Here is a 23,135-nt window from a genome sequence, read left to right on the forward strand (position 1 = left end):
TGCTTCCAGCAGGGGGATATGTAACAAGAAAAAAAAAAGAGGTGCTCTGGAATCGGCACCCTGAAATCCAAATATCCTTGCTACCCCAAAGTCATTTAGCCCTCATCATTCAGCAGTGTTCATAAACTCTGCCCCAGGTGCTGGAAAACATCTAGAATAGTCAAAATGAGAGAGCCAGGAGCAGGGAGGGACTGCCTGGAGAAAGACTATTGGGCTTAGCCAACCACAATGTAGCAGAGAATAACACTGTAGGCCAAGGGACAGCATGGGAGTTGGGGCTCTGTACTGTGGCAGCCAGTGACCTTAGAGATTTTCCAGGGTAGGAGTATAGCCCTCACAGAGTTCCATCTGAGCTCCAGGGATGGCTGTCCTCCCAGTGGGGCCAACCACAGCAGGGAGGGAGAGGAGGAACTCATGGTCACTACAAGTTTAAGTTTTCCCAACCTTCCTTGATATACAGCTCACTTGCTTGGGGTCAGCCCCATGCTGTGATCTCATGAGCTCTCCCAGGCTGGGCTTTCTCTGGTATGTACATCTCTATGACAGATTCCCTGAGCATTGAATTTCATCTGAATTTATGCTTTCTGGTGGACCCTGGGCAACATAAGGCAAAAGGCTTCAAGAACCGAAGTGTCAAGCATGAAAGTAGAAGTTTGCGATAGAAATGCTGTTAAATGACATGATGGATAAGAAGAGGGTGTGGCAAATGTAGCAGACAGGGCCATTTCTCAGAGTGTATTGTAAACTCTTTCTAGGATGAAAAGACTGGCATTTTTGTTTTGTTTTGTGTTTTCTTTCCATGAGAATTTAAGGAAAAAAGACCACCGAGTGTGCAGAGCTTGAGCTGAAAGCAAATGAAAAAGTTCAGGTCTGTGCACTGTAAAGTACCTCTCTGTCCCAAGATGTTCCATGGGGTTTCTAAGCCAGTCCCTTCTCTGCCTCTAGCTGGCACAATAATGCTTCTTCCAAGACCACCAAAGAAAGCCTGGGACATGGAGTTTCTTAGAGAAATGGGGACTCTAGGGGCCTGGAGAGATGGCTCAGAAGTTAAGAGTACTTGCTGCTTTACCAGAGGACCAGAATATGGTGGGCATGCTTCCCAGTATCCACCAGGGGTATATGATGCCTTCTTTTGGTTTCTGTGGACACTCACATATAACTGGACATATACTCACACAGACACACAGACATAAAGATACAAAGACACATACACATACACACAAATAAAATCTTGGGTTGTTTGTATTTTGTTTGTTTTTTATTTGTTTTGTTTTGTTCTTTAGAGACAAGGTTTCTCTGTATAGCCCTGGCTGTCCTGGAACTTACTCTGTAGACCAGGCTGTCTTGGAATTTGGAGATCTACTTGCCTCCCAACACTCACCAGTGCTGGGATTAAAAGCATGTGTCACTAATGCCAGGCAAAAAAGTAAAAACTTTTAACAAAAAGAACCCTAAAGGGAACAGCAAGATATCCAATACACATGAAAGCTGCAAAAAAAAAAAAAATCAGCAACCTTCCGCTATCTGAAAGGATAAACAGACTGAGATAGAAATTGGGGAAAAAACACCCTTCACAACAGTCACAAGTAATATAAAATACCTTGGGTTGACTCTGACCAAGCAAGTGAATGATAAGTATGACAAAAACTTCAAGTCGAAGATCTCAGAAGATGGAAAGACCTCTCATGCTCATGGATTGGCAGGATTAATATTGTAAAAATAGCCATCTTGCCAAAAGCAATCTGCAGATTCAATGCATTCCCCATTAAAATTGCAACTCAATTCTTCATAGACTTAAAAAGAACAATTTGCAAATTCATTTGGAATAACAAAAAACCCAGGATACTGAAAACTATTCTCAACAATAAAAGAACTTTTCGGGGAATCGCCATTCCTGACCTCAAGCTGTATTACAGAGTAATGGTATTGGTACAGAGACAGGCAGGTAGAGCAATGGAATAAAATTGAAGACCCAGAAATGAACCCACATACCTATGGTCACTTGATTTTGACAAAGGAGCTAAAACCATCCAGTGGAAAAAAGACAGCATTTTCAACAAATGATGCTGGTTCAACTGGTGGTCAGCATGTAGAAGAATGCAGATTGATCCATTCTTATCACCTTATACAAAGCTTAAGTCCGCATGGATCAAGAACCTCCACATAAAACCAGATACACTCAAACTAATAGAGGAGAAAGTGGGAAAGAGCCTCAAACACATGGGCGCAGGGGAAAATTTCCTGAACAGAACACCAATGGCTTATGCTCTAAGATCAAGAATTGACAAATGGGACCTCATAAAATTGCAAAGCTTCTGTAAGGCCAAGGTCATTGTCAATAGGACAAAACGGCAACCAACAGATTGGGAAAAGATCTTTACCTATCCTATATCCAATAGAGGGCTAATATCCAATATATACAAAGAACTCAAGAAGCTCTTTCACTCCAGAGAATCAAATAACCCTTTTAAAAAGTGGGGTAAAGAGGGGCTGGGGATTTAGCTCAGTGGTAGAGCGCTTACCTAAGAAGAGCAAGGCCCTGGGTTCGGTCCCCAGCTCCGAAAAAAAGAACCAAAATAAAAAAGTGGGGTAAAGAGCTAAACAAAGAATTCTCAATTGAGGAATATCGAATGGCCGAGAAGCACCTAAAAAAATGTTAATATCCTTAGTCATCAGGGAAAGGCAAATCAAAACAACCCTGAGATTCCACCTCACACCAGTCATAATGGCTAAGATCAAAAACTCAGGTGACAGCAAATGCTGAAGGGGATGTGGAGAAAAAGGAACACTCCTCCATTTTTGGTGCGATTGCAAACTGGTATAACCTCTCTGGAAATCAGTCTGGAGGTTCCTCAGAAAATTGGGTATAGTACTACCTGAGGACCCAGCTATACCTCTCCTGGGCACATACCCAAAGGATGCTTCAACATATAACAAGGACACATGATCCACTATGTTCATAGCAGCCTTATTTATAATAGTCAGAAGCTGGAAAGAACCCAGATGCCCTTCAACAGAAGAATGGATACAGAAAGTGTGGTATATCTACACAATGGAATACTACTCAGCTATTAAAAACAATGACTTCATGAAATTCTTAGGCAAAGGGATAGAACTAGAAAATACCATCCTGAGTGAGGTAACCCAATCACAAAAGAACACACATGGTATGCACTTATTGATAAGTGGATATTAGCCCAAAAGCTTGGAATACCCAAGATACAATTTACAGACCACATGAAGCTCAAGAAGAAGAAAGACAAAAGTGTGGATGCTTCAGTACTTCTAAGAAGGGGGAACAAAATACTCACAGGAGGAAATATGGAGACAATGTGTGGAGCAGAGACTGAAGGAAAGAACACCCAGAGACTGCCACACATGGGGATCCATTCCACATGCAGTCACCAAACCCAGTCACTATTGGGGATGCCAAGAGGTACAGGCTGACAGGAGCCTGATATAGCTGACTCCTGAGAGGCTTTGCAAGAGCCTGACAAATACAGAGGAGGATGCTCACAGCCAAACATTGGACAGAGAATGGGGTCCCCAATGGAGGAGTTAGAGAAGGGACTGAGGTAACTGAGGAGGTTTGCAACCCCGAAGGGAAAACAACAATATCAACCAACCAGACACCCCATAGCTCCCAGGGATTAAACAACCAACCAAAGAGTAAACATGGAGGGACCCATGGCTCTAGCCACATATGTAGCAGAGGCTAGACCTTGTCGGGTACCAGTGGGAGGAGAGGCCCTTGGTCCTCTGAAGGTTTGGTGCCCCAGTGTAGAGCAATACCAGGGTGGAGAGGTTGGAGGGAGTGGGTGGGTGGGGAAGCACCCTCATGGAGGCAGGGGATGGGGGCATTCCGGAGGAAAACCTGGGATAGGGGATAACATTTGAAATGTAAATAAAGAAAATATCCAATAAAAGGGAAAAAAGAAAGCTGCAAGAGATCCACTGCACATGGGTGGCAAGAACTGGGAGACTGCCTTCTGAGCACTGAAGTTCTTTGTTGACGTCTTACTATGGGAGTGGCCCACACTAGCTTTCTTGTAATCACAGAGGGAAAGAAGGGGTACTGATACTATTGACACCTCTTCTACCACTGGGTAGCCCATGTGACATGTGATCTCATCTTCACCAGACGTTCTCATAAGCCTGAAGAACTAGCATCACAGGAGAGTGACTTGCCCAAGGTGGGAGCACAGGAGCTACAGACTTCTACCTTCTAGTGTGGATGGTCTGAGAGAAGACTGAGTGCTTTTTCCTGGGCAAAGGTCAGGATGGCTCAACACTGCCTCGGGGGCTGGTCTCCCACCCTGTGGACCTGCTTCTGGGACACCCCCACCTCCAGCTTGCTGAGTTAGGCTTGCTGCTAACAGAGGACAGATGCCAAAGTGCTTTTGGCTTTCCTCTGTTTCTATTTTCTATCTTGATGGAAAAATTGTGATTTTCACACTGTCACAAAACCAATAGGTCTCTGACACATGTTTTTGTAATCTGTGTAGCTGGTTTCCTGTACTTCTGACAGTTCTATTACATGTCTGACAGTTATATGAAATTTTTCCCCTGGGAAGTTGAGGGGGGCAGGTGTCTCCCCCCAACCATTGTAACTCCCTCATCCTTACTCAAATTTATATTTGGAGACTAAAGAACAGCCTGCATACTTTTCTTGTTCCTGCCCTAAGTTGGATGCCAACATCCTCCTAGGAGGGAGAATGAGATTTACAACCAGAAGCCCTGTGGGGAGCCCTGAACAACATGGGATGTGGGAAAGTAGGAGACCAGAGAACTCCGGGGCCAACTGTGTTCACTCCAGATTCCTTGGTGAACAAAATAAGCTGCTTGCTTTGGAGGATCCTGCTTCCAGCCCTCCTAGACCACACTACCCTGTGCCAAGGGAGAGAGCAGTTTACACAGGGATGTCACATAAAGATGGGCTGCGGTACTGGCCCTGGCATGGGGGCGTAGCAATGGCTGTAGCCAATGCATATACATGTTTGTGAGCCTCTGTGCCTTTGCGCTGAGTTCACTGTCTCACCATGCCAGGTCCTAGGGTGACAAGGCTATGCAAGATTCCTATATTTGGAAGTCCCTCAGGGCTAGGCACCAATTTAGTGCTACGCCCATGGATAGGGTTCCTTCCCTGGGAAGGCTCTTTCTCTGGGCTGGGTTTGCACATTGGAAGCAAACATGCCGCGGGCACATATCGAGGGCAGTCCATGTCCGAGGGGAGAGGCTGGGATGCGTTTTCATTTAACTTGGCTGCTGTTGCCTACTGCTGAGGGCCTTATTTATCTTCAGGGCAAGTAGAAAAATAATAGAAACTGTGATGGTTGAAGACACTGAAGGGAAGAGAAAGAGGGCCAGAGTCACTCCTGCCATGAGCACTGTCTGTCTGAGGAGGAGGGAGTCTGTCTACAGTGGCCCTGTCACTGCCTTGCTGGGTGGCTTTGGGCAAATCCCATTATCTCTCAGCCTCTGACCAATGAGGAAGCTCTGAACATTACCTTGGGGATTCTCTGTGAAGCACATATAATACGCTACTTGCCCACAACGGCACCCCAGGCACTGCAAATGCAAAAGCCGATGCGGCATCTCAGCCTGCCTTCGAGATGTTATTTGGGTCCTCTCAATCGACTTAGCCACTCTGATTTTCCTGTCTATGGAAAAACGAGGTGTTGCCATGGCAACTGCCACATTACACGGGTGCCGTACTGACGATGCCTCTGAGATACAGAGCGGCTTCTCAAAGAGATACACTTTTCAACATGTCATGTAGGATTCTGTACTTGTTAGGGAAAATCGCATTTCCAGCAAAATGACATGCTTCTCTTGGGCTTGCCGATGCGTGGCTCGCACCTTCCTTAAACAAAGACTTTCATTCACTGCCTCTCTCCTGCCTGTCTGGCCTGCTACCGTCAGCCACCCTTTGTGAGTCCCTACCCCTCTACATAAAGCCTGAAGCTGGAGGTAAGGTGGTGAAGGGTCTGGCTCTGCTCCTCAGGCTCAGCCTCCAGAGCTGCCTTCCAGATAACACACAGAGAGGCTTAGAGGCTAGGTTTCAGGTAGTAGCCAGGGGTCAGCCAGGTTTTAGCAGCTCCTAGATTTTGATCTGACCTGATTTCTCCAGGCAGCGTTGGGAAGATGGATTGTTCACACCCTGGCCTTACTCCAGGATTTACTGTAGAAGGTCTTAGCAAGGAGTTACTGTACCCTATGTGGCCAATGTCCTTACTGTACCCAAGTGTTTAGCAGACACATACTGGCTTTCTCTTCCCTGTCAGAAGATGGGTGGTCCATTAGGATAATGCTGGCCTTGGCCCTGTTAGCCTGGTGGCCTAGGGTCAACAAGTCCATCTTTTGACGTTGACTCGGTTTTATGCCCAGTGGGCAGGTCAGCTGGATATGCTGAGAAGAGGGAGTTTCATGGCATCTCCAGATTCTGTCCTTCTTGGAATGCTTTGTGGGAGACCAAGAGTCCCCTTTCCTTCAGATATCAGGATGTAAATGAACCAGGCTTCCCCCAGTAAAGTCTGTATTGATCCAGGGATGAGTCCTGACTTGGGGAATACAAATCAGTATCCTCTTTCCCTTGAAGTCAACTTGTATGCACTGACCCATGTTGAAGGGTTATATGGACCTTGTTGATAAGGGGACAGGAAGGGGGAAAATTAGCAAGCATTAATGCATCCTGGTGAATTAGTGAATGGGCATCATAAGGGGCCTTCAAAGATCAGTGTTGAAAGAGTTAATGTGGGCCCTGTTGAGGGTAGTGTGCTTGGCACTCACTGGCCATGCTCTGGGACAGACATGGTAAGTGACTCTGAGACACCTGGCTCAAGAGTGACTCTGTGAGCAGTTCAGGAGAAGTTCTGACCAGCTTGCCAAAGAGTCATAAGCTCCCAGGTAAGCACTTCAGGGTGCAATGGACTTATCAGTCCTGATCCTGAGCAATTAGTAAGCAGTGTCAAAGGGCCTCTGCCCTGGTCAAGGAAGGTAGTTCACATGGAGAAACCCATTCCTGAAATAGAGATGCACAAAGTTGTGCCCTGAGGTTGTGCTGGTCTCCAATGGGAAGGAATGGATGGTAAGTCCTATAAATTACACCCAGTGCTAGGCACGAGTAATTCAGCCTTGAGAAAACCAGCGTTGGCCATCAGGCTTTCCTGATGAAGGAAGGAGACTGATACATTAGGTTCTGGTCAAGCCTTCAATGTCCCTACAGAGAAGTCCTTTCTGAGTTAACACTGCTGTAGCAAGACACAGCACCTGCACACAGCCTCAAGCCAGTATCCTTTCTGTTCCTGCCTCTAGGAGCCTCAAATGGGTTCTTCCTGCCTTCAGTAGCCTAGCACATCTTCTAACTTGCAACATGACTGTGGTTCCTAGCCTGCAACCCTGGTCAAGTTACTGTCCTGTCAAAGGCCTTCTGATGGGTCTCTCTTAGAGTGAATTCCAGGTCCCTCAATGTGGCCCTGCATGACTGGGTCTCTAGATAACAGTTCCACTTCACCCCTCAGCCATGGACTCTTTGTGTCTAGTTAGTCACGTGTCATCTTTCAGGTCTCATAAGGTTTCTCTTCTCCCTCTGGGCCGTCGTCCAAGCCGGCAATCGTGTGTTCTCCCTCTCCAAGCCTGGCTGCTTCCTCTTTCGTATTGACAACTCTTCTGCCCTGGTGTTAACCCAGGACTTTAAAGAAAATGAGGATTGTCTCTGGACTGTCAGAGACTGTGTTTGTCTCCCAAATATCTTTCTTCCTTTCTTCTTTAACTGCAGAGTCTCTTGTGTTGGTTAAACTCATGTATGCCCATAAAAGTGTCTCCCAGGCTCCCCTTCAGCCAGATATAGTCACGTGGCTAAGCCCTAGCCCACAGTGTACAAATGGAAAGGCTCTTGGGAAGTGTCCCAAGAAGGAACATGATTTTTCTACTCCTCCTCCTCTCTGCAAGCTGGAATGCAAACTGATGTTGGAACTTGGGTATCCCTCGTCAAGCCAAGACTGGAAGCTACTTGCTAAGAAAGCCAGAGGAGAAAGAGACAAGGAGCTTGGCTCTCTGATGACTTGAACCCCACTCCCTCCCCGACCCTCAGCTGTCCCAGATTGCTTATTTCAGACTTCTTTTATATGAGAGAGAAATAAGCTGCTAGCTTGTACTGTCACTTCTTGTAGCTCAGTCTAATTGGTGCAGGTGCAAGCAACTGAATACCTGCCAGTCTCAGATCTCCCCTTGAATCAGACATTGGGACTGGTGGGCGTTCCAGGTTGGGTGCCTCTGCCTCAGTCAGCATCTGTAATTCTCTCAGGCTCTTTCTCACAATCCCAAGATGGCGTCAGCAGTTCCAAACATCAGTACTTCAAGAGGTGGCTGAGATGGCTGGAAAGGACAAAAGGTGTTCTTTTCACACACCTCAAGGCACACATCTGCCACTCCTGTGGGCCTCCTCGGAGCATCTGCTCAGCCAGACCCTTAACTCAAGGGTGGTTGAGACAGCACAGTGTGGGTTGCTTGACTTCTACATTGGAAAAAAACAAAACAAAACAAAACAAAAATTTCTGTGGATGGTTCCTTATTGGGTGGCACCCGTTTACTGACACCTTTCCAGAGCAGGACATCCCCAAACCCTGTGATTGGCACCAGGTGCCCCTACAGTGGAGCTTCTAAGAGTCCTAAAAGCTCTCTTTTGCTGCTCTGCTTGGGTGGAGTCAGCATTCTTGTGCCCTGTTACTGAGAAGGAGCCTGATGTCAGGGTCACTCTTATTTGCCTTGGGGCCATACTGGAGAAGTGAGTTCACAGATTCAAATTACTTGGTGTTTGCTTCTCAAACTTGGCTATACTTCAGAGTCCTGAGGGGACTCTTGCAAATTGCCTGAACTACAGAGACCAACTCTAGGTGGTTCAAAGTGTGGCCTGGGTCCCGAGGTTTCCAAAGGCTTGCTCATCAGTCCTGATGCTCAATCGAGAACAGCAGCTGCTCAGAGTAGGAGATAAGTTAGCTTCTTTGTCTTGGTGGTCCCTGTCCATCCAGGCTCTGTATTTGGTGGAACTTTTGTAATAGTTTGGTGAATAAAACAATGTTTGGGGGCAAGAAGAAGGGACCATGGTTGTTTGGTATAGAGCCCTTAGGCCTGGGATCACTATTCTTTCTCCTTGGATGCTGTCCCCATCAGTGCTTCTCCCCAAGGGCTCCTGGGGTGCCTGATGACCCTTTCTTCTGATATGTGAACCTGAACTCCCACTCTCTCCTCAAGGACAGCCAAAACTACACTCACCAGGAAGACCCATGTGCAGAACCGCATACACAGCTTTGCCGGCTCTAACTGAGAGCCTGGCCCTCCCTCGCATCTCTCATCTGGCCACCAGCTTTGGTCCCAGATGTGTCATCCCTGAGAGATGTGCCATAGTCCCGAAAGGGGCTGTCCTTTGTCAGAGAGTTTCGAGGGAGGAAGGGATCCTGCCATCTTGGTTGGGTGGTGTGGATTTTTGCTATAAATGCAGCTCATCTGGGAAATGCCCAGGTGCCGTGTTTCAACAGCTCTGAAACCTAAAGCTCAGAAGGCTTTGAAATGCAAATATTTTGAAGGAAACATAAGGTAAACATGAGTGCTCATTGCTCCCTGATGAAAACAATATGCTGTTTGCTCCGAAATGTAAATCGGGTCTAGATGGCTTCTAAAGCAAGCCACAGCTCATATTTTTAGGGGCAGGGTAATAGTGTCCCTAAAAATACTCTTTGACAGCCTTCCCACCCCCACCAGAATCCACCCACCCTCCTTTTTCCCAGGCACCCTGTTTCCCAGCTCTGCTGCCTTCTCCCACAAACACTCTGAATCTACCTTCCCAACACCCAGTCTTCAATACTGCCCTCTCCTCCACAACTTTCCTCTAGTTTTTCCAATACTGCCCCAGAGTTCCTTTTGGATAGAACCTGGGGTGGTGGTAGTGGTGGTGGTGGTTGTGGTGGTGGTGGTGTTATGTGCCTTGCCTGAAGCCAAAGGCATTTCACTGACTTGAAAGAGATTTTATGGTGCATTGAGCTTTAATAAGTGTTTAATGCAGGACAAACATTTTGCCCTGTAGCCCCAGGGTTCAGGCTGACCATGCCTGCTGGTGGCCCTCTTTTGGTCATGGGAGAAGGACAGCCACTGGGGTCCGATGGTTCAGGTGGGTGCAGCAAGTGACAGCTGCAGAGAAAGGAATAATTAGCAATCTCAACCCCCCATAATGAGTAGCTCGGCGATCCTTCTTGGAGCCATTAGGAACGTCTATCTTATTAATGATTGTACTCGACAGCCGCAGGCCTGGGCGCCCGCTCCTCTCTGATGGGGCTCACGTTCCTCATCTGTGCGCTGATGATCAGAGATGGAAAGTGGTCATTTGTCATCTCCCTTAGTAGAGGGGGTCTGGGCTTTCTGGGCCAGCCATGACCCTGGGGCTGCTTAAAAAACCTGCAGCCAACCCCCATGGGTCACCAGCACGGGCTCTCTCTGCTATCTCAAGCAAAGTGGATGGCAGTCTACTGGGACCCTCATTGCCATTTGTGTCTGAAGGACTGTCACCTGTGGCATCCTTCCTCCCCTCCCTTCTCTCAGCCATCCACCTGGTCTCCTGGGTGTCCTGTTCTCCTCAGCATAGTGCAGGTACCTACAGAGGGGTTCTGGATGCTGTCCTGGTCCACACACCTGACTCTCAAGACTGGAACTGAAAACCAGGTTTCTGTGCTTCCTAGGGGTTTCTTGTGATTCCATGCTGTGCCGAAGAAAGTGTTTAGGGAAAGAGCAACTCTTTGTGGTCTAGTCTTTCCAAGGCAAAGCTTAAGCCAAGGGTTGTGGACAGACAACTATTTGTAACACAAGCTACTTCTGATTCTCAGATAGGAATCTAATTGGCTAGAAGATGCCTAATAATTTTTGAAAAACACACATAAAATTGCACGTTTGCTGGAAAAATATAATTCTTGGACCTGATAACTTGGTCATTTCACATGGTCAGATCTCATAGGCACCTAATTAAATTTTTTTTTTAATTTTGAAAGTTCACCCTAGGCCACATCACTTCTCATTGCCCCATGCCCTGTTTGACTTGCTCACTTATATCATCTGCCTCTCCCTGTTTTGAGTTAGAGGGAGCACCTTAAACCTGTGGGGTTTTTTTTCATACCTTACTCGTAGATCTGTCTTCTAAAGATACAAAACATGGAAAATCAGAGCTAAGCCTGGTGCAGATCTCATGCCACTCACCCCTTCTACCTCAGTTGTTTTAAAGCTTGTAGCAACTTTAAACACAGTTTGTAAGTTATTCTCATTGTGGTCAAGTAAGTAGCAATATCCTAGAGGCCATAAAACACAGCAGAGCATGCCCTGTTGGAACCAGGGCCTTGGAGTTCTGAATTGGCAAGGCAGGAGAAGCTGTGGTTGATGACTGTTCTCTGCACAAGAAGCTAGAACACAACTACCCACAATGCATGTGTGCAGTGTCCGTCTGATCAGCGGTTGTGCCCACTGTGTGGGTCTTCTCTCCTTCTCATCCTGTTCTCCAGAAGAACAGCAAGCATACAGCTGCTGATGTGTTTGCCCACCTTGAGCCACTCAGCCCCACTCACACTCCACCCTTTGCTCAACCTTTGATTCCACACCCTGGAACCAAGCTTTAAAGAGGCATGAAGATTTACTCCTGCTCACCAACCAGGCAGAACCTGTTGCTGTAAGTGGCTCTTACAAAACTGGTTTGACCCAGATTTCGAACATCTTTAAAGTGTGAGCATCTTCCTAATGCCTTTCCTTCACTGAAGGCTCAAGAGTTTTAAAATCACTTTTTATAAAATACAAACACAGGGGCATATAAAGTAGCAGGACATCTATCTGAGCCTTCAAACAAAATGGGATTTTTAAAGGGAACTGGAGAGTATAGCATTGCCTTGGATGACACCTGTTCTCAATTGGGTCATTAACATTTTGCCTATTAAGGGAAATTATATAGGATTTTTTTGGGGCAGGGAGGATATATAATTTCTTTTGCAACTCTTCACCATGCTATTTTAATTGAAAACAGCCATAGCTTTCAAGTTGTGGCCTTGTTTCAATAAAACTTTATTTGCAAAATTATACTGGGTTACCTTTGGCCACTGTGGGACCCTTGCTCTGGTCTATGCTGATTATTCTGCATTGCGCTTAGAGTTCCCTTAGTAGACACATTTGACAGCAGTGATGGGGAGGCTTTGGAACTTTATAGTATCAGGTCCCTGATGGTTGACTGTACACAGACCCTATTAATTGAGGCATCATTTCTGATTTCAAATACATTTGTCCATTTCAGGAGCCATCTAAGATAGACTAAAGCTAGCAGATGGCCTTGGACGTAGCCCACCGTTTTTGCATGATCTACGATGGGTGAAGTGGATGGCGAGTTTTCAAAGAGACTTCATCTCAGGATTACGTCTTGCAGCTGATATGCCTTTCCTGTCATTATTAAATTAATATAATAATCCCTGGACATCAGCCCACCCTATCGATCAGATTTCCTGCAGATCAACATAAAGATGAACTCTCATGAATTAATGATGTCTAGATGAATTAACAATTCCATAGAATTCCTGATTTGAAGAAAGTTTTAAGAGATGGTTTTAGTTGTTTTGCTAGAAAGATGTAATAAAGTTAGAATCAAGAACAGACTGTGCCTTCTCCTCATACAGTAAGTAAAGCCTGCATAATAAGAAATAGAATGACCTTTCATAATTATACTAAAAAGAGAAATAGACTTGGGATAAATTTGTGTTCAAGGAAAGGCATTTAGGTCCAAGGATAAAGTCACAGGTGTGCACCATGATAAACCAGGCCATGAAAAAACTGTTGCTTTAGACTTACAATGAGCATACAGAATAAAACACTGCTTTGAACTTAATATCAACATCCTTCTTTAATTCCAACTTTATATAACATTTTATCTCTGAGGTAATTTTCTAAAGAACTTTTTTGTCCAAGGAGGTATAGAAAGGACAGAGAAAAGAGATAAAAGTGTTGGTTGAATGGTTGTGCTTGGGGAGCACTGCCCCATCCATCCACCCACCCATCCACCCATCCATCCAAACGTGTATGTCTGTTTGTGTATAATGTACATAGGTAGGTATATGTGTATATATAAGCATGCATGAATACTTGCGGAGTGCATAAGACAGGTGGCTTTGCCCAACAAAAGTGTGAATGTGTTTATGTGTAGATGAGACTGTAGATGAAAACATAATGTGTTTATGAATGTATATATGTCTGTACATATGTGCCTATGCAAAGCATTTATTTCTTAAAGACTTGTTTGTTTGTTTATTATGAATACACTGTAGCTGTCTTCAGACACACCAGAAGAGGGCATTGGATCCCACCACAGATGGTTGTGAGCCACCATGAGGTTGCTGGGATTTGAACTCAGGATCTCTAGAAGAGCAGTCAGTGCTCTTAACCACTGAGCCATCTCTCCAGCCCTGCGTAAAGCATCTTAATTCTTTTCCTTTCCTCCCATTCTGGTTCACAAAGAGTTAACCAGCCTAGACATAGGCTTCTGGCTGCCTGGACACTGATAGAAGGACTGATAGCAATAATTTTTTTTACTTAATTCCCCAGTGGTAGGCAACAGGTGTTAGTCACCCAAGCCAGTGGTTTTTAACCATAGAATAAGAAAGGTTTTTGGATTTTTCTTGGAAGTTATTAGCAAGCACTCATTATAGTTTGAGAGCAAGAAGGCCAGAGACCTTTAGTCTTTAAAGCTATCTCTACATCTAACACTGTGTCCCATTTCAAACTGGCTGGCTCCCGGCACTGTACAAGCATTTATTTTTTCCAGAAACCCGTCAGGTGTTTAGAATTCCCTAGATTACCCTCAGTCCCTAGGAAAGAACTGGGTCTAAGAAAAAGCTGGGTCTCAGTTCATTGGCAAAGATTGTTGTTCTTGATTGGTGATGTCTGCAATGATTGATGCAGGAAGATTTAGCAGTTCCTGTGATGTGTGCTGACTCTTCTTAAAGAAAGGTGATCTCTATACCTGGTACCTTCTTTGCCAAACAGTATCTAATCTTCCTAGGTTTTGCCCTCTAACCTAGGATTGTCCTGTGACCTGTCTTGTCTAGTTAGAAAGATGTCATTCTCTCAACTATGGACTAAGTGAGTTTAGAAGAACCATCCTTGATCCAGTAAGTCCCCATGACAATGTTTAGTATTTATTGCCTTAAACTAAGGCCTAACACCAGTTCTGGCCCCAGGAGGATGCTATTGGCCTCCCCTGAGTTGTTAGTGGCGTAGAATATGGGATGGACATCAGAGGCTAGGCAGGTGATAGGGAGCAGTAGGCAGATAGCCTGGAGGATATATACCAAGAGAAGTGAAGGTACACGAAAGGGTATTCTGACCAGGGAACAGTACATATGAAGTTTTCTGTCAGGGACATACTTATTTGGGGAAGACAGGAATGAGGTAGTAGGCTGACTGGAAAAAGGGCTATGAAGTCTGACAGGCAGGGCCTAGCACACATGTGGAAGAATGGGTCTCTGTTCAGACAGAGTGTTTCAGCAGAAAGGAGAAGGCATTCTTCCCCAGATTCCCTATGTGACCCCAGCTTTGTAATCTCCATCCACAGTGCACTGGGCTCTGTACATTTGGCCAAAGCTGACACTTTTCCCAGAACCCTTTACTCTGAGTTAGAGTAGAAGTGAAGTGAATGTGTGGGAGAGGTCAAAGGTAGAAGCAGCGAGGGTTCATCATTCTCAGTAGGTCACGGCAACACAGAGATGCAGAGCAACCCAGCAAGCCCTAGGTTTGAGTTTATTCTGACTCCTGGTCTTGCCCACCAGGAGCACTAAACTGCAGCTATACAGAGGTTGCAGACAGCCATGAAGTTCCCTCTTGACCTGTGCTGTGGTCTCTCCTTGGGTCCTCTCCAGACTTTCACCTACCCAGATCACCTGAGCTGGCTAGTTATATGTCAACCTGACAGAAGCTAGAGTCTTTTGGAAAGAGGGAACCTCAATTAAGAAATTGCCTCCACTAGTTGGCCTGTGGGAAAGCCTGTGGTGTTTTTCCTGACAAATGATTAATGTGAGAGGGGCTAGCCCACTCTTGGCAGTACCACTCCCAGGCTAGCGGCTTTGGGTACTATAAGAAAGCAGACTGAGAAGCAAGTAAGTAAACAGCACTCATTCATGGCCTCTGCTCCAGTTCCTGCCTTGAGTTCCTGCCCTGACTTCCCTGGATTATGGACTGACTACAGAGCTCTTCGATGAAATAAACCCTTTGCTCCCCAAGTTGTATTTGGTCATCGTGTCTTATCATTACAGATGGAAAGTCAGTAAGTCACCACCTCACTGACGTAGGCCTCTGTGATGGTTAGTTTTGGTGGTCAACCTGACTGGATGAAGAGAACCTAGAGATTCATTTTCATGGCAACTGTAGAGCCAACCTCCTCACGGCCTCTTCACGCTCAGGTCCTTTTCAGCTTTGGCCCACTAGTACCTGTGGCACTAAACTAGAAAACTTTCTGCTTTCCCAGATTGACCAGGTCCTACTTCTCCCTCTGACTCTTTCCACAGGTTTGTTCTTCTGGCTGGAGAAGTCAGGAGACTTCCCAGAGAAGGTGATGTTTATATCAGCCACTGATGTGGACTATGAGGCCATAGGGAAAAGGCATATAAAATAGGCTGAATGCTCATGGAACAGAGTGCTGGTTGCATGAACAGGCCTGCAGAACCGTCTTCGGTGCTGTGTAAGAGGAGGCATGGCCTCTCTGCTGTCAGAGATGCTCAGTCTGCACACGGCTTAGGCAGGCTGCAAGGCTTGGAGACCTTCAGCCCTTCTTGCTGTGAGTCACTGGCAACTGCTGATCCACACTATGTTTGACCTACAAAGCTACCAATTTCAGATGTTCCGCCCTAATCGCCTCTCTGTGACTCTGTAAATGGGGTTAATAGCAGTGCTGCTCACGCAGGTCTGCAGAGAGAGTAAGTGAATTAACACCTGCGTGGACACCTGGACGGGAGGCTGAGCACGGCAAGCAGGTGATGGCGATAGCTCCACTCAGAGTACCTACTATGCTCAGGCGCTGTCAAGCACGATACCTTGTCAACCGTCAGGCTCTTGGGCTTGCCCACAAGTCCAATCAGAACCCTACTTGACAGGAGGCTGAGCTCCAGAGAGGCTGAGGCACCCAAGTTACTACAGCTGGAATTTGGGAAACCTGGGTTTGAATGGAGCAGCCTTCAGATAGGATCAGTGGAAACTATTTTGTTTTCTAGTGGGTGGATAGGTGTTAGGAGATGTAGAAGTCCCTAATAGCCCTTGAGTTTGGGGAGCCACATTCCCCAGGGTTCTTGAGAAATACACACTCGCATGCATACACGTGCGCTCTTGCACAAAAGGGGTGGAGGTTATTAAATTAGCTTTTATGATGGGGCCTGGGTAACTCAGCAGTGCTGGTCTGTATACCAGAGAGGCAGAGAGTCAGGTTTCAGATCTAGGAGGCGTCACCTCAGCAGCTCCCAATCCGACACTGAAAGCCTAAAGCTCCCTACAGAATGGTAGGTATGCAGTCCCTGTTGAAAGGTCAAAGAAGGGGCTGGAGCGATAGATATAGCTCAGCCAGTCGAGTGCTTGTCATGCAAATATGAGGATGTGAGTTAGATCAGAACCCACAAAAAGAGCCATATGTGATAGACACACTTGTGTCTCAGGGCTGGGGAACTAGAGAAATGGAGGATTCCTGAGGTCTGCTGACCAGATACCACAGCCCACTGAGCCAGCCCCAAGTTCAGGGAGCCCTGCCTCACGGAGCAAGGTGGATGACTCCTGAGGAATACCACACACGATGACGAATATTTTCCCCTATTTTTTTTTTCATCTAGAAGATGTAACCACAGCAAGGAAATCAAGTCCAGACTTGTAACCTTCATCTCTGTCCATAGTGGCGTCACCAAACAAACACAGACTTGGTGAAGAGATGCTTGGTGACCACCAGTGCGTAGTGTTTCCACCAGGCAGACGCTATTGACGGGAACAACCTTGAAGTGTGGGCAACAATGAGACACAAAGAGAATGGGGAAGTGAGGAGTTCTGAGTATTTCTTACTTTTGTTTTTAGTATAATTTATTTAATTGTGGGTTTATTTAATCTAATTTTTAGATAATAGCAGTGTTTAACACCCAGCTTATAAAACTTCTGAAAAATTTAACAACCGGCTCCTGTGGGCTAACAGGAGCCGGCTCCAGCATGCCACCCCAGGGTTATTGTGGAAAGTAAATAATTTAATGCTTTCAAAATGCTCAGGAAACCCTGGCGGACTGAGTCAGCCCTCCATTATAATTAGCTGATTTTCTGATGAACTATTCTTTTTCCTGACTAGAGCTTGAGTGTCAGAAGTCAAGGCTCAGGCAGATGGCTTTCCCCTACTTGAAACTGTTTTTCGGACAGGAGTCCTGCTTCCAGACAGTCAGCATGGAGCCTAGCATGAGGGGGCAAGGATTTCTCCTCTTGGGCCTAGATTGAGGTGGTTGCACCTTGTCTGACCTATGACCACTCTAGAACCTTCTCAGCATCACAGGTTATAGATGTGCCCTCTCCAGCACACTGGCCTTCCCTGTGGACTTACCTGAACATTGTCACATGGGGCTTCTGACAGGAAGTGCCTCTTCTTGGGTGCTGACACGGGTCAAAAGGCTGATGTTCTGTTTGGTTCCACTCTACTTTGGTTTACTGTAGACCAGGATGTTTAATCAAAGCCAAAGACACCGAGAGGGCAGTGGGTGCAAAAAGAGGCTCATTTTAGTCTCCTTGCTGAGCTGGATTGGTGGTGACTCAGTAGAGGGAAAAGCCCTGGTCATTACAACATAAATTTTGCTCAAATCCCCCTGGGGGAGGAATGTGGAAGGAACAGTTGAGAAGTAAACGTGAGGTCTGACGGAAGTATTAAGAATGCTTGTTTTATCAAGCAAGGGCCAGGGGGTCAGGGTGCTGCTACATTCTGGAGTGACAGAGACAAAAGCCCACAGAGTTTGCGCCCAGGGAGATGTCATTGTGGTAAAAGGATAGTACACAGTATCTAGGCTGCCACCAGCCGTCACCTAGGGCCACCTGTAGCAGCTGATAGTCGTTGGTTGTGAAGAATGTTGACAGACTCCCAGAAGGGGTGGGTAATACACTGTTTACCTGTCTTCGGAAGTGGAACATAGCTTCCTGCAGAAAGTGGTGCCAAGCAGAAGGGGTCAGTGTGGTTCAAGGGCTGAGCAAAGGAGCCAGAAAGCAGGAGAGTGAGGGACTCTCTTACTAGGTGAGTGGTCAATGGAGGCTGGGCATGAATGGGTCAGGGGTGAAGGAGGACAGCAAGACCACGATGGTGCCTCCTTCCATCCTTCCCCAGTGCCGCCTGCATGAGGCACATATATACTCTATACATGATGACTCAGAAAGCTAGAAAAGAAGGGATGGAGAGGGAGGTGAGGAAGAGGCAAGAAAGAGTCATTCGCAGGTGTAAAATCACTTGACAACTCTAGTTCAAATCCACAGGACCTCTGGAGAACCATAGGGCAGGCCATAGCATCTCCCCACTCGAAAACTGTTGGGCAGGCCATAGCGTCTCCCCACTCATACTCTGGTCACCCCATGGCCATTGCTCCATCTCTGCATCTTGGCCTTGCCCCTGTGCTGAAGTTCCTGCATAATGGACCGCTAAGGGCGGGGAGATTCAGTGGTTCAACGTGGTCCACTTTTTTGCCAAAGCGAGAGGACACAGACGAGACACCAAAACTCACAGAAACTGTGTGCTAGAAGAATCAAGGGAAAGTGGAGATGATTTATTTCATGGGCCTGTGATCCTAGTCCTTAGGAGGTGGGGAAAGAGAATATCCTGAGTTATATACTAAGTTTGAGCCAGCCTGGGCTCCATCGTGAGACTCTGTCTCAAAAAGGGGTGGGGGGGATGATCTAAAATGAGCCCGAGTAAAAGCACAGCTGAAGGAGGAGTAGAGTGAGCATGTCTGAATGTGACAGAGAGCTCAGACCACTGGGCTCAGGCTGAGGGCACTTTGGTGACCCTGGAGTTGACACAGTCCAGCAGAACAGGTTATACCGGGTAGAAGAGAGGACAGAGAAGAATCGGAGGTAATAGCATAATAAATGTTCTCTGGATGGTTAGCAATGGCAGAGAGGAAGAAATGTGACCCGAGGAGCCAGTTGGTGTGGGTTGGAGAGCCCATTGAATGACGCAGGGAGATTCCAACCCTAACCTTCCCTTCTCCTTCTCTGTTCCTGCTGGTGTGTGCTGGGGTTGAAAAGAAGGAAGAGAAACAAGAGAAGGGAAGAAAACTTGTCCTTTGGTGAATCCCCGAAACTGTCTGGGGTGAGTACAGCCCTTGGAGTCAGAGAGAGCTTGTGTGGGATCCTTTCTCCTTTATGATGGCTTGGGGCCAGGGGCGTAGCCTCTCTGAGCCTTGTCATCCACTCAACAAAGACAACCATCCTTCTCTCCCATTGCACTGTAGACTTTGAAGAGGGGAGTTAGAACAAAAATGGCAGGTGGGCTGGTCAGAGCCACCTCTGGGTCAGAGACTTTTTGTGGAGCCACCCTACCTGGATGGCAGCCCAGCTCTGTAAAGTCCATGTATCAGGAAGATGTGGAGAGGAGCAGGGGTGAGGAGCTATGTGTTAGGGGCCTGTTCAAGCTGCCCTTGACCCTCTGGGCTCTAGGCTGCTGGCCATTCCTTTCTCCTTAGGGGCTGAGTTTTCCTGTCTTTTGAGAGGAGATAAATTGTATTTGATGAGCAAATGCTTGATGGTCTGTGCCCCTGGGATCACCTTAGTGGATAAGGTATTCTCTCGGCGGAGCGCAGGCAGTCTTGTCTATGTGCTTCCTGACTTGGGTTGCAGGTGAACTCTGTATCCCACTAAAAGGTCCCATGAGGTCTGAGATTAGAACTCTATAGATGCTTTACCTTCTCAGGCACCATGATTTTTGTTCTCTCCTCCAAGAGTCCAAGGAGCTGCCTTAGCCTCATGTGCACCCTTGCAGTGGGGGTCTCCCCACACACCAAGGTGGCTGTGCCTATCTATGAACATAATCCATGACTCAAGAAGAGTGAGTTATAGGATATATTTCCTATGGTGACCAGCATAGTTATTTCCTTCCTTGTTCTCTTTGAATAATTACAAGTACAATAATAGGATATAGTTCATTGGCTATATTAATTACCCACTAGGAGTTGACATCCAGTGGTCTTATGCTCATTCTGTATCCCTCTACCATCTCTATAAACAAATTCAGGGTATTTTCATCAGACAAGGGAAAGTCTATACTCGTTAGCTATGTTTGTCCTAGCACTAGGCAACCATTCATTTATATTTTTTTCTTATTTTAGGCTGGAGTTCCGAGTTCTAAATGCTTCATGTGAATGGGACCATAAGTTGTATGCACCCTTGTAACTCCATCTTCCAAATAGCGTAATGTTTCCATGGTTCACCCATATGGTAACGGAGTCAGTGCTCCATATCTTCTTTTGTCTGAGGGTTATTTTATGGTTTAGGTAGGTATCTGTGGCAGTTTGAATATGCTTGGCCTAGGAAGTGGTACTATTAGAAGGTGTGGCCTTGTTAGAGTAGGTGTGGCCTTATTGGAGGAAGAGTGTCACTGTGGGGGTAGGCTTTGAGATCTTTCTCCTAGCTGCCTGTGAGACAGTCTCTCCTGACAGTAGTCTGATCCAGATGCAGAACTCTTAGCTCCCTCCTCCAGGACCATGTCTGCCTGAATGCCACCATGCTTCCTGCCATGATAATAATGGACTAAACCTCTGAAACTGTAAGCAGGCCTAATGAAATGTTTGCCTTTATAAGAGTTGCTTTGGTCATAGTGTCTCTTCAGAGCAATAAAACCTTAACTATGACACTCCCCATACACTGATGGCCCTTTTGTCCCTTGCTATTCTTTGGAATAACTTTGTTTTAAACCATTGTGTGATCTTGTGATTCATACCTTGTGAGTATACACCCAGGAGTAGGGTTACTGTGCCACAGGATGACTCTCTTTCATGGTATGAGAAGCTGTCAAACTCCTTCCAAAACTGAATTTTCTACCCTGACTAGGGGTACAGTAAGATCTTTTTTTTTTTAAATTTACTTTCTTGCTTGTTTCTAGATCTTTACTAGTTGTTATAATCTGACTTACTGATTATAGCTGCCCCACTTGGTATCAACGGCTAAGACATTGGTTCCAGTTTGTATTTCCCTGAAGGTACATGATATTAAACACCTTCCTCCATTCCTGTTGACCATTTATGGTCTTCTCTAGGAGAAATGCCCATTCTAATTCTTTGCTTTTTATCGAACTTTTCATTTTATTATTAAGTTGTCTGAGTTCTTTATCTACTTTGTGTATATATCCCTTAGTAGATATCTGGTTTGCAGATATCTTCTCTCATTTAGTGGGCCTCTTTTTTTCCCCTTTATTTTTTTTTACGATACTCTTTGAAGTACAAAGTGTCACTTTTCAGTGAGGTTCAATTTGTCTACTTTTTAAAAATTTTGTCCTTTCTGTGTTTGGGATCACATCTGAAAAAAAAAATAAGAAGGAGAAGAAAACCACCATCTAATCAGAAATCACAAAACATTTCCCCCCACATTTTTTTTCTAAGAGGTTTCTAGTTGTAGCTTTTAAAATTGGAATTTTGATTCAGTTTTGGGTACTTTTACATATGGAGTGATGTAGGGATCCAATTTTGTCCTTCTGCATGTTGTCCCAGAACCATTTTGTTGAAGACACTACTACTTCCCCGTGAATTATAGTTTGGCACCCTTTCCAAAGATGAATTGACTGTCAGTGTGAGGATGTCTTTCTGGGTTCTCGATTTGACTCAATTAATCTCCATGTTTGTTCATATGCCAAGCCCACTCTGTCTTGACTACTGTAACTTGGAAGTAAGCTTTGAAATCAGGAAGCGTGAGTCCTCCAACTTGAGTTATTCTAAGCCTCAATGAATTTCCAAGTGAGCCTTAGGACCAGCTTGTCCAGCCCTGCAAAGAAGCCAGCTGAGATTCTGCTGGAAACTGAGTTGCAGCTATGGATGGATTACGTTGCCCTATCCCTGAGCATATAATGTCTTCCTGCTCATTGGATTGTGCATTTCCTTCAACAGCTTGCTAATTTTCAGAGTGCAGACTTTGTGACTTTTATTTTATTTTATTTTATTTTTTTACGAAATGAGTTCCTGAGTACTCTAAAAAAATTTATTGTGCATATGTCTCGTATAAGTGTGTGTGTATATGTGTGTGAGTGTGTGTGTTTCTGTGTGTGAGTGTGTATGTGTGTATGTGTGTATATGTGAGTGTGTGGGTGAGTGTGTATGTGTGAGTGTGTGTATATGTGAGTGTGTGAGTGTGTGTGAGTGTCTTTGTGTGTGTGTCTGTGTGTGTATATGTATGTGTGAGTGTATGTGTGTATGCAAGAGTGTGTGTGTAACTGTGTGTGTGAGTGTGTGTATATGTGTGAGTGTGTATGTATGCATGTGAGAGTGTGTGAGTGTGTGTTTATGTGTGTGAGTGTGTGAGTGTGTGTGTGCGATTGTATATGTGTGAGTGTGTGTGTATGTGTGTATGTGTGAGTGTGTGTATGTGTGTGAGTGTGTGAGTGTGTGTGAGTGTCTCTCTGTGTGTGTATATGTATGTGTGAGTGTATGTGTGACTGTGTGTTGTGAGTGTGTGTATATGTGTGAGTGTGTGTATATGTGTGTGTGTGAGTGTCTATGTGTATGTGTATGTGTGAGTGTATGTGTATATGTTAGAGTGTGTGTGTGTGTGACTGTGTATGTGTGTGTGTGAGTGTGTGTGTGTGTGTGTGTGTGTGTGTGTGTGCCAGAGTGCATGTGTGGAGTTCAGAGTTCAACTTTATAGAGTCAGTTCTTTTCTACGGACATTGTGTTGGCTCCGTGGATTGAATTCAGGTCACAAGCCTAGCATGCCAAGGATCTTATCCTATCAGCCATCTTATGCACCTCGAATTTCTGAGAATTCTTTTTAGACACTATTGCAAACCAAACTGTTTTACCCAGTGTTAGGGTTTCAATCTGAAATGTCCACTACAGGATCGTATGTTTGGACACTTGGCTCCCAGTGTGTGT

The 23,135-nt window shown here is 45.7% G+C and overlaps 1 protein-coding gene across 11 annotated transcripts in view; it reads left to right on the plus strand.

The window, feature by feature from the left end:
• LOC134482310 (uncharacterized) overlaps positions 1-23,135 on the plus strand; it is a 445,899-nt gene that overhangs the window by 257,053 nt on the left and 165,711 nt on the right. For 3 of the 11 annotated variants that reach the window (XR_015639605.1, XR_015639606.1, XR_015639607.1), the window contains exon 5: positions 19,309-19,369. The exons of 6 other annotated variants lie outside the window; for them this stretch is intronic. The gene's annotated coding sequence lies outside the window, so the exon portion shown is untranslated. Of the gene's footprint in view, positions 1-19,305; positions 19,370-20,384; positions 20,550-23,135 lie in introns of all 11 variants that reach the window. 2 more of the 11 variants (XR_015639603.1, XR_015639604.1) reach the window with 2 other exon arrangements.

The sequence above is a fragment of the Rattus norvegicus genome, chromosome 16, assembly GCF_021556685.1.
Source record: "Rattus norvegicus strain SHRSP/BbbUtx chromosome 16, alternate assembly SHRSP_T2T, whole genome shotgun sequence".
Classification (NCBI taxonomy): domain Eukaryota; kingdom Metazoa; phylum Chordata; class Mammalia; order Rodentia; family Muridae; genus Rattus; species Rattus norvegicus.